This window comes from Bos javanicus, chromosome 18, assembly GCF_032452875.1.
Source record: "Bos javanicus breed banteng chromosome 18, ARS-OSU_banteng_1.0, whole genome shotgun sequence".
Taxonomy (NCBI): Eukaryota; Metazoa; Chordata; class Mammalia; order Artiodactyla; family Bovidae; genus Bos; species Bos javanicus.
The window spans coordinates 3,298,652-3,311,209 of record NC_083885.1 but is presented as its reverse complement, the minus strand read 5'-3'; the positions used below and the strand labels follow the sequence as shown (position 1 = coordinate 3,311,209).

The 12,558-nt window shown below is 39.9% G+C and overlaps 1 long non-coding RNA gene across 1 annotated transcript in view; it reads right to left on the bottom strand.

Annotated features, from left to right (window-relative positions):
- Window positions 1-2,488: 2,488 nt before the first annotated feature.
- Window positions 2,489-12,558, bottom strand: part of LOC133229977 (uncharacterized) — an 84,494-nt gene continuing 74,424 nt past the window's right edge. The window contains exon 3 of the long non-coding RNA XR_009730685.1: window positions 2,489-10,844. This is a non-coding gene — a long non-coding RNA (uncharacterized LOC133229977). The remainder of the gene's footprint in view (window positions 10,845-12,558) is intronic.

Genomic DNA, 12,558 nt, shown 5'->3' with positions numbered 1-12,558 from the left:
CCTGGGAACCAATCAGATCCCAGGAGTGATAAAAAGTGATCTCTGATTCTGTATGTTCCCAGAAGGATGCTGGGACTGAAATGCATACAAAGGGATAAAAAATGGACATAACATCACCAGGACAACCAATAGGGTTAACCTGAGCAGGTTTCCCCAGAGCAGCAGGTAAACACATAACATAGGCTTAGAGCACCCCACTCCAGTACTCTTGCCTGGAAAACCCCATGGACAGAGGACCCTGGTAGGCTGCAGTCCATGGGGTCACTAAGAGTCAGATACGACTGAGCGACTTCACTTTCACTTTTCACTTTCATGCATTGGAGAAGGAAATGGCAACCCACTCAAGTGTTTTTGCCTGGAGAATCCCAGGGACAAAGGAGCCTGGTGGGCTGCCGTCTATGGGGTCACACAGAATCGGACACGACTACAGCAGTAGCAGTAGAATGACAGGTGCTTCTCTGTACAGTCACAGGGACATAAAGTCCAGCGGGGAAGACTGGTCTTCTTGGACCCAGATTCCTGAAAACACCTGCCTGCCTATGGAGCGCCTCACCACATACAGGCAGTGTCACTATCTAAGGTCACGGAAACTGCCCCTCCAGAAGAAAGAAAACTCCTGAATCTCCAAATTGGTAAAGCCATCACCATGCTGTTAAATCCTTTATTCTTCATCTACACTAAAGGAATCTGTGTCCTTTGCCTGTCTCTTGATATTTCACTGCCAATCATCTTCTCCCTTGTGAAAAACATGCAGAGAATCAAAAAACAAATAAATAGTGGATTTGGTAGTTCAGAAATTCCAATTACACATCCAATACCCTTCTGCTGTCTCCTTAATATGTAAAGGAATCCCATAATATAAACTTTATAAATCACAGAACTGATCCCAGAGTTTATAATCAGAAAATAATAAATGCTTTAAGGTTGTTGAGGGAGTTCTTTTTCTGATTAGGATGTAGAACAGTGCAAAACATCGTCATCCCCATGGTAACAATAAGGGGGAAAAAACTACTTTTCTATAAAGCTATCAAAGAGCAGTGGCAATAAAAAAAAAAAAAAGCATTAATGAGCTATTAATATGTTCCAGAGAGAGACAAGCAAAGAGCTGAATACACTTACATCCTTAGCAGCAAATCCAATCTGACTTTGCAAATTCCAAGCAAAGTTGCCATAGATGGAAGAGGAAATGATTAGGAGACATCAGCCACATTTTAACTGTGAGGGCAGGCAAAAGAAAGAAAAATCTATAATAGCTCAAATATAAAAAGAATGGTTCAGGCCAACATATCTCCAATCTTCTACCCCCTAGGAATTTTTCTGAGTAAGTAGCAGAGATAATTATGAGGACAGAGCTAAAAGACAGAAAAAAAAATTGATCATTTCAATGGTGTTCAGACCCCAGGACACTGTAAAACCTGAAGCCATAAGTAAATCATAACTAACTAAGCTAAAAATCAAATCATTTCAAGCTCAAACTTGGGAAGATCAAAAGGATTGATTTGTCCCTTAGTTAGGAACATTGGGGATTTCCCTATCTTGCCTTTTGTAAATAATGCTGTGATGAACATAAGTGTACCCATATCTTAACAAATTTGTTTCATATCTTTGATTAAATATCCAGAACTAGAATAGCTGGATCATTTGATAGTTTGATCCTTAATTTTTTGAGGATTCTGCATACTGTTTTCCATAGTGGCTGCACCAATTTACATTCCCACCAGCAGTGTAGGAGTGTTTCCTTTTCTCCACATCTCTCCAACACTTATTATTTCTTTCCTTTTCAATGACAGCCATTCTAAGGGCTGTGACATGATATCTCATTGTAGTTTTGATTTGTGTTTCCCTTATAATTAGTGATGTTGAACATCTTTTCATATGCTTGTTGGCCATCTCTATGTTTTCTTTGGAAGAGTGTTTATTCAACTCCTCTGCCCATTTTTTAATGGGTTGTTTGAATTCATGTTGTATGAGTTACTTATATATTTTGAATATTAACCCCTTATCAGAGACATGATTTGCAAATATATTCTCCCAGTCAGTAGGTTGTCTTTTTCATCTTGTTAATGGTTTCTTTGCTGCACAGAAACTTTTTCATTTGATTAGTTCTCACTTGTTTATTTTTGCTTTTATTTCCCTTAACTAAGGAGACATGTGCATAAAAATACTGCTAAGACCCATGTCAAAGAGAATACTGCCTATGTTTTATTCTAGGAGTTTTATGGTAAGCATACAACCTAAGTGTTCATCAAAGAATGAACAGATAAAGATGTGATACATGTATATATAACATATGCCATTTTTACCCAGTGTTACTTCAATTAGCCCGGAGGAGGGCATGGCAACCCATGTATTCTTGTCTGGAGAACCCCATGGACAGAGGAGCCTGGCAGGCTATAGTCTATGGGGTTGCAAAGAGTCAGACACGTCTGAGCGACTAACACACACACACTTCAGTTAGAGAGTAGAACATGCAGTATTTAGTAGAAGATTGAATAAAGTATACAGGTAACCTTTATTAAGCAATAAATAAATGTCAATCACTGTGTTTTGCTCCTGCATTTCATCTTTGCAACAGCCATATAAGGAAAATGCTATTACTTTCCCAATTTGCAGATGAAATGCCTGAGGCTCCGTACAGTCGCCAAACTAGGAAAAGTCAAAATTCCCATTTGTCATCACTCCTGACTAAGTAATCACTCATCGTGTTAACGCTACATGTTCTCCATACACTTCATTCTCGAAGCACTATTGTGAGGTTGCAATGGCTGACATGGTAAAACCAAGGACCCTAAGAAGTGAAATAACTTGCCCAGAGTCACAAGCCAGCCACTGGCATCGCCAGTAACATAAAGCAGGTATGTCTGCTATTAACCAGCAAACGCTATGCTGACTCCCTGGCTTTATATCAGCAGGATGGAGTACTTTCATGTGAAGCCCTAGCAGACACTATAACTCCATGCTTCCACTGCACTGCTTATAAAATGCCCAGATAAGATAAGAGATATTTATGAAGGGTTATTTGAAGGAAATGAGCCCATCCATTTCTTTATAATCTAGAGCTAAAGCCCAATCATCAGGACATTGCAGGTTCAGAACATATTATCCTGGCCTGCTGCAAAATTGCTTTTCCTGAGTTCAACATTCTGTCCTCGGTGCTTACTGAGGGATGACTCAAGAAAACATTCCATGAATCCCATAAATGTGTTTGCAACAGAGAAGTCATAAGAGAACATTTTTACCTTGCCTCCCTTGCTCTATTGATAAGGTGAAGCTCCCAATGAGAACTATCCTTTAAAATTAGATATGGGTGAAACTTTACATTCCCTGAGAATTTTCCTCAGCATTTATTTTATTTTTTATTTTAAAAACACTGAAATAGTGCTTACCTTGTGCCGGCCACTGTTTTTAATGCTTTACTAATACTTGCACATTTGATTTACTCCCCATAACATGCCTATATAAGGAAGTTACTTCTATAATTCTTATTAAGCTAATGAAGAAACAGAGGCACAGGGTGATTACTAAACCTGCCCAAGGTCATACAGTTAATAAGTTCTTGTTTTTTTTTCTTCACTTACAATTGGAAAACAAATGTGTTTGCTCTCTTACCGGGTTTGCTAGGAGGTTTGGAAGCAGAATTTTTACCCAACCCTAGAATTCTTGTAGGATACTTTACCTGTAAACATGCATTGTGTCTTCCTTTGAAGTTTGTTTTTTTTTTTAATTGATTTGGCTGCACTGGGTCCTAGTCTCGGCATGCAGGATCTAGTTCCCTGAGAAGGGGTCAATCCCAGGCCCCGATTGGGATCGTAGAGTCTTAGCCGCTGGACCACCAGCGAAGTCCCTGTTTTGAAGTTCTGGTATTGTATTGTATTGCATTTTCTTTGTTCCTGGATGGGTAGATATGGGAATAAAAATAACAATGGAGACAAAGACTGAGGTCTAGATAAAACCACAATTAACACGGGCAATTCCTACATGTGAAGACAAGTTCTTTGTAACATTAGAGCAAGGGGAAAGAATCATTTCTGTATTTGCTTAAAGGTTGAATATGAATTCAAATTAAATTAAATTGTGAAACCAAGATATAAAGGAAATTCAAATAAGAAACTAAACATGTTTAGGCAAAAGGGAGGAGGATGGCAATTTTTAATATGAAAGAAAGTGAAAGTGTTGGTGGCTCAGTCCTCTCTGTTTCCGACCCCAAGGGCTGTAGCCCATCAGTTTGCTCTGACCACGGAATTCTCCAGGCAGGAATACTGGGGTAGGTAGCCATTCCCTTCTCCAGGGGATCATTTCCATCCAGTGATCAAACCCAGGTCTCCTGCATTGCAGGCAGATTCTTTACCATCTCAGCCACTGGGCTATATAATTTTTAACATATAATGATAATTTTCTAATGCACAAATTCAATGGGTTCAGGAGAAAAGGTAAAAACATATACAGGAGTTTGTCATCGTGCTGCCCAGAGTTTATCGTTTTTTAAAGCAATTTTCTTTACAAGGTCCAGAAAAGCAATAAATTCAACAAGGTACAGGAAAGCAATCAGGAGCCCAAGCATAAAGACCACATACTAGAACACAGTGACACTAAGAAATACTTGTTCTTGTCTTTTGTTGCAAATAAGATCCTTCAGCGACAATAGATTTTCCTTTATAATCACTCACAGCCAATTCCAATTTCATACAGAGGTGAGAGCTTAGCTCTGCAGCTGAACCAAAGCTCCTTCACATAGAGAAGTAGTTTTCAACTTTGTCTCTATGATATTCCTTTGTCTGAAAAGGGACAAGAAGAGCTGTTCCCATGGGCAATTGGACGGCATCTGTGAAAAGAAACACCCATTTATTTGGATGCTCTTTCTTTATCAAGTTACTTACTTATTCACTGATCATTCTTCCAGGAAGCATGCTAAAGATACCACCAAAATCATTATCTCAGCAGAGAAACTGAGAAGCCAGCTGAACATTTCTTTGACCAAAAGTATTACATGTTATAGGCAACAGTCTCCCCTGTGTGTGGAAAGTGGGGGGGGTGTGGGAAGTTTCTGTGTGCTGCATTCACAAATACCACAGGTTCTGTGGCTTCAACAGAGAAGTTTTTCTCACAACTCTGGAGGCCAGAAGTCCAAAATCAAGGTGTCAGCAGGGTTCATTCTTCTGAGGCCCCTCTCCTTGGCTTGTAGACGCCACTTTCTCCCTGTGTCGTCACATGGGCTTCCCTCTATATGTGTCTGTGTCCTACTTTCTGCTTCTTCTGTCGGGAATGACCTCATTTTAACTTAATTACCTCTTTTAAAACCCCCATCTCAGGACTTCCCTGGCAGTTCTGCAGTTAGGACTTCACCTTCCAAAACAGGGGGTGTGGGTTTGATCCCTGATCAGGGAGCTGAGATCCCACCATACTTGTAGCCAAGAAAAAAAAAATAGAATAGAAGCAATATTGTAACAAATTCAATAAAAACTTTTTAAATGGTCTATTAAAAAGCAAAGACTTCACTTTGCCTACAAAGGTCCATATAGTCCAAGTTATGGTTTTTCCATTATTCATGTACACATGTGAGAGGTAGACCATAAAGAAGGCTGAGCACCAAAGAATCAATGCTTTAGAACTGTGGTGCTGGAGAAGATTCTTGAGAGTCCCTTGGACAGCAAGGAGATCAAATCAGTCAATCCTAAAGGAAATCAACCCTGAATATTCATTGGAAGAATGGATGCTAAAGCTGAAGTGCCAAGAATTTGGCCATCTGAAGCAGAGTCGATTCACTGGAAAAGACCCTGATGCTGGGAAAGACTGAGGGCAAAAGGAGAAGAGGGTGGCAGAGGATAAGATGGTTAGATAGCATTACTGACTCACTGGACATGAGTTTGAGCAAACTCTGGCAGATAGTGAAGGACAGGGAAGCTTGGTGTGCTGCAGTCCATGCGGCTGCAGAGTCAGACATGACCCCACAACCAAACAACAACAAATTAAAAAAAAAAATCTCCAAATACAGTGACATTCTGAGGTATTAGGGGGTTAAAGACTTCAATACATAAGAGTTTCAGGAGACTTCAACACATGAGAATTCAGTTAAGACCATCTGGAAGCTCAGGCTTCCTCATGTCTCTACCAGGTTCTAAGCAGACTCTATTTTGAAGCCAAGAGATCAATCACAGCAGCCCCCATTTCTCAGAAGCCACATGAATGACTTAAAAAATTGATGATTTTCTGCCAAGAGCCAGAAGACCTAAGGGAGAGAAAGATTTTGACCACAAAATAAAGATCTCAGTTTTTTTTAACTCTTCCATGACAGAAATATGAGTTGAGAAAATACCCTAAACTAGAAAATCAAAATTGTAGGAATAAAAGTGACATTTTAAATTTGAGGCCCCAACAAGGTACAAAGAGAGAGCTCAAAGGAGAACGGAACAGTAGTTGAAAACTGAGAACAGGGAGCCACTACTCCTTGGGAAAACTTAAATTGTGTCCTCTCTCTGTTTCAACACGGAACTTCCCATGACAACACCCTCATCAAATCAAAGAATCGAAATAAAATTGGAAAGGACAGCTTACACCTGAATCGATGCAGATCTCCTCACGGTCAGAGAAGATGCTGGACAGGCTGTCAATGTCATTTATAAGTAAAACAAAAGGAGGCTCACGAGCCTCCCTATATTCCCTGTGCACTCTGAACATTGCAGGTCTCCTCACTGTTTGCACAGTTTGAGTCAAACAGCTCAGCCTCCTGAAATATGAGCCCTAGATACATTTCATCAAAGCCAGATCATTCTGTGGATATCCATAGCCTGTTAGAGCTGGAGAGGATATTTATTACACTCATCAAATCCAGTGTTCTCCAGGTAGCCCATGCGATGTGAACAGCTTTCTCAGAAGAGGGTTTGTAGTAAAAAAGTTTGCAGAATGCAAACTTTACATGGTCTGTGGTTTGTTGTTTTTTGAACCCTACATACTCCTCAGAGCCTCACTGTTGCTAAAATGTTTCATACATTTTTATAATATTAATAGAAAAAAATGTTTCATACATTTTTATAATATTAATAGAACATATAATAAGTAGTATATAAACTTTAATATTTATCATATTAAATTTTATACATATCATATAATATATAATGTGATCTATTCATACATAGGTATTATATGTTAGTTACTCAATCATGTCTGACTCTTTGCAACCCCATGGACTGTAGCACGCCAGGCTCCTCAGTCCATGGAATTCTCCAGGCAAGAATACTGGAGTGGGTTGCCATTTCCTACTCCAGGGGATCTTCCCAACTCAGGGATCAAACCCAGGTCTCCTGCATCACAGGTAAGTTCTTTACTGTCTGAGCCACCAGGGAAACCCCAGGTATTATATACATAAACTTTACTATTTTAGTTTGAATACTCCATGGAGTATAAAGTTTTTTTACAACTTTCCTGACTTTCCAAATAGGGAAAGGAGTACGTGAAGGCCATATATTGTCACCCTGCTTATTTAACTTACATGCAGAGTACATCATGTGAAATGTCAGGCTGGATGAAGCACGATCTGGAATCAAGATTGCCAGGAGAAATATCAATAACCTCAGATATGCAGATGACACCACACTTATGGCAGAAAGCAAAGAACTAAAGAGCCTCTTGATGAAAGTGAAAGAGGAGAGTGAAAAGGCTGGCTTAAAACTCAACATTCAGAAAACTAAGATCATGGCATTCAGTCCCATCAGTTCATGGGAAATAGATGGGGAAATGGTGGAAACAGTGACAGACTTTATTTTTTTGGGCTCCAAGATCACTGCAGATGGTGACTGCAGCCATGAAATTAAAAGACGCTTGCTCCTTGGAAGAAAAGTTATGACCAATCTAGACAGCATATTAAAAAGCAAAGACATTACTTTGCCAACAAAGATCTGTCTAGTCAAAGCTATAGTTTTTCCAGTGGTCATGTATGGATGTGAGAGTTGGACCATAAAGAAAGCTGAGCACCGAAGTATTGATGCTTTTGAACTGTGGTGTTGGAGAAGACTCTTGAGAGTCCCTTGGACTGCAAGGAGATCCAACCAGTCCATACTAAAGGAGATCAGTCCTGAATATTCATTGGAAGGACTGATGCTGAAGCTGAAACTCCAATACTTTGGCCTCCTGATGTGAAGAACTGACTCGTTGGAAAAGACTCTGATGTTGGGAAAGACTGAAGGCGGGAGGAGAAGGGGATGACAGAGGATGAGATGGTTGGATGGCATCACTGACTCAATGGACACACATTTGAGCAAACTCCAGGAGTTGGTGATGGACAGGGAGGCCTGGCGTGTTGCTGTCCATGGCGTCGCCAAGAGTCGGACATGACTTAGCGACTGAACTGAACTGACCCCAGAAGCACTGTTACAGAGACAGTTCTTAGAGCACCTTGAGAAATGCAGATGTAGTCCAATTGCCTCATTTAACAGATTAAGAAACAAAGAACACAAGATTGATGCCACTTTCCCAGGGCAGTGCCAAGATCAGGACATAAATATCCCAATTCCCAGTGTCCTTTCTTCTATGTCACTGAACTTTTTCCTAGTGAATACTGATCTGTGGACTTGGACAGAAGGCCTCTGCAGATAATCATTCAAGAAATCTGAATCTTTGAGTTTGAATGTAACTTTTGACATAATGATGTATTTAATCCTCATATAACATATACCAAATACTATACAAAATTTTGGATTTGGTCTATGAATGGAGTATTCAAATAAAGAAAAGAATTCTTATGAATTGAATATATTTAAATTCTCACATCAACAAAACTTTTCCACAGGTTAACAGAGTCTGGTCAATACATATTATCATGAACAGTAGCTCACAAAAGTGTAAGCAAGAACATGGACAAAGGAAACCTTTAGAAACACCAAATTCTCAGCTAGAATATCTGTCTCCTTGTTTTCTGACCACTTATGAAAAACACAATTTCAATTTCATTTTTTCTTTCTGTAAGAATAGGAGTACCAAAGCAATTATCCTTCAACTAAAAACTTTTTTTAAAAAGCAATAAACAATGAAAAAGCTTGAATAAATAGGTATTTTAAGCTTCTTAAAAAAAAAAAAAAACAGAAGCACCAGCTACATACAGGATGGTCCACTAAGCTGAATCTTAGAAAAACAAGTAGATTTTTAATATAAGCAGCTCTCAAATGTTTCATAAGATATACTTACACTATATTTTTTCTCTATATCTGGCAATTCTGCCTATGAAGAATACTCACTCTTGGTGAAAAGGCCTTCAGGAAAGTAACAGATAAATATGTCATTAGAAAGTAAAAGTTGAGGCTTCCCTGGTGGTCCAGTGGCTAAGAATCGGTGCTCCCCACCCAGGAGACCCAGGTTCAATCCCTGGTCACAGAACTAGATCCCGCATGCCGAAACTAAGACAGCGCAGCCAAATAAATATATAAGAAAGTATAGCTTGAGAGTAAGGAAAAGCCAGAAAAGGCTCATTATCATGCAATAACTGAAGCTCATTTAAACTCAACCATCAGAGATGAGAGACTAAGGGATACATTTATGGATGAAATTACATTTCCCACATTCCCGATTTAAGCCTCAATGAAAACTACCAAAAGCCAACGTGTGTTTTAAAATGGAAGTCTGTATCTATGTCAGAGCAAACAAAAATTTTAAGAACTATTCCATACATAACCCATGTATGGATTAGTTTCTTTGTGTGCGATTAAAACTGTTCAATATGTGTCTGCTCCAGACTGTGGTGTCAGTCCTGAGCTCCAAGCCTGGCATATGTTAGCATTCAGGAAACTTGTGAATAAATGAATGAACAGTCAATTCCCACCTCATTTTTACATTGGCAGCACTGACCAACATTAAGGAAAGAAAACTAAAATGCTTTCATGACCCAGACTGGTAAGGTAAGAGGTATGCTGCTGGAGAAATTCACTAACAGTCCAGCGGTTAGGATTCCATACTTCCACTGCTGTGGGACCAGGCTCAATCCCTGGTTAGGGAACTAAGATCCTGCAAGCCGCACTGCGTAGTGAAAAGAAAAAGAGAGAGAGTGATATCCTGCTGGAATATATTAAGGAGCGGTAGAACACGCAGCAAACTGCACAGAGCTTGTCTCTCACCTGTGTGCAAACCCTGCTCAAGATAAGCAATACAGAGGGAAGAAAAGATACGGAGCTGAGCAAAACAATTAATAAAAGCTGACCAAGTGTACTAAGAATCCAAAATTGAAAAGACCATGAAATCTCATCACCACCATTGAGGGATAGGCCTGCCTTGAAAGGGGTGAAATGAACTGCATGGGGATGAACAACAGTTAAAACCATATTGCTAAAATACACTGGAGACGAGTAGCATCCTCATTCCAGAAATAGATACTTATTTATCCGTTTATGAACTATTTTTTTCTCTACTGACTAATTAAAGATATAAAACTTACAGGTATTAAAGAATTATATCATTCAAGATGGACTTTAGTGTCCCAAGGAAAAAAAAATACCTTCCTATGAGAAAGTGATAAATTCCAAATATGAGAAGGCCATGATGAGAGTTAATCACATGCTTAAGTCCAAAGCCAGATTTCAGTGTTCCTGGGCCAGATTCATCAAGAATCAGACCTTCTTTGAGGACTTGATAATTCACTGCTGATTTAGCTCCCTACTGCATTCCTGAAGTAGAAAAATGAGAGACCCAATGCAAGGTAGCCACGTGTAGGGCTATCCTTAATCCACCCTGCCAGTGTACATCTCCATCTTGTTTATTCTTCCTGGAAGCAGAAGCCAAGTCATGGGTAGGCCTGTGATGGGTAGAGAGGGATGGAGCAGAAGCAGGTAGGAAGAGCCTTAGTCCACGGTGCAGAACAACACCTGTGAAAAGAAAGAGGGAAGGCAGGTTAGGTAGGAAGAGCCTTAGTCCATGGTGCAGAACACCACCTGTGAAAAGAAAGAGGGAAGGCAGATTAGGTAGGAAGAGCCTTACTCCGCGGTGCAGAACAACACCTGTGAAAAGAATGAGAGAAGGCAGGTTAGGTAGGAAAAGCCTTAGTCCACAGCAGTTTTGAGAAATTTCCACCAGACTGATGGCTGATTAAAAGTTGCGAGGTAAAGGAATCTTGTGTTAAGCAAACATATGCCAATACTAGTAGCCTCCATCATGTCGGGTCTTTACTGAAAGCAGCCCAGGAGAAGCCTGGCCTCAGCATGAGGGCAGTGGAGTAACCAGACTGGTGGCAGCTGGTGCTGTCCATCAACCACACTCTCAGCCGCAGGTCCTCCTGATGGAGAGCTTCGCTGTGCACCTCCACGGTCACTATGTCATCACAGACATATGCCAAGTGGCGTGGGGACTCTGGATCAAATCATGTTGTATGCTGAGACATCTCAAATGTGACATGTTAATGAAAACTTTGCAAAATGTATTAACTGAGGCACTGCTTTCTGAAACAGACCATGCAAAACATAATTTACCACTTGCTACATGATTCAGTGTCTTTGCTTATAAGATTAATTATTAGACCCTCAGGTAATAACAATAATGTCCTCAGGAACCACTGGTGTGTATTAGCGCTTCTGCTAAGTGGTGTAAGTCTAGTTATTAGGCTGGTAACATTTTTGTCATTTTATAGTTTCATAATCCCCCCATCGGATGACCATCTGTCACTGCTTTATTTATGTTTGGCTGTGCTGGGTCTTCGCTGCCACACATGGGCTTTCTCCAGTTGCAACAGCAGAGCTCCTCTTCATGGCGGTGCACCGGCTTCTCACTGCAGTGGCTTCTCTTGTTGTGGGGCAGAGGTTCCAGGCACACAGGCTTCAGGAGCTGCGGTGCACGGCTCAGCAGTTACAGTGCCCGGGCTTAGTTGCTCCATGGTGTGAGCCTGGACCAGGGATGGAATCTGTGTCCCCTACGCTGGCAGGAGATTCCAATCCACCATACCACCGGGGAAGACCTGGCGCTGCTTTCCGCTGTTAAATGTTCCTACCTCTACAAGTCCTCCCTGTTTATGGTACAATTTTGGTATAAAAATGTCCAATTTAATATAAAAATAGAAAGAATGGTATGAATGAGATTCCCAGATAATCACCAGCTTCCACAACTATTAACACTTGACTAATCTTGTTTCGTTTCTACTCCACCCATCTCCCCCTCCTCTAAAATATTCAGAAGCAAATCCCCAGACATCACATTATTTGATTGTAAATATTTTGGTATATATTTACTGTAAATATATATCTATATGCGTTTATATCTTTATAATATATTTTCTATATCAATACAGTAAATAATATATTTCAGACTATATATACTGTAAATATTTCAGTATATAGTTTTTAAAACATAGCATCACTATTTCAAAAGAACCATACTACCATTGTCAAGACATTTTAATAATAATTACTTACCATCAAATATCCAAATATTCATATTTCTCCAATCGGCTCATAAATTTTACATGTGCTTTTTCAACAAGGAGCCAAATTAGACCCACACATTGCTATTAACTGACATATCTTTTTTAATCTACATTTCCCCTCCCTCTCTTTTTCCTCCTCTTCTGTTGGTAACATACTTGTTGAATAT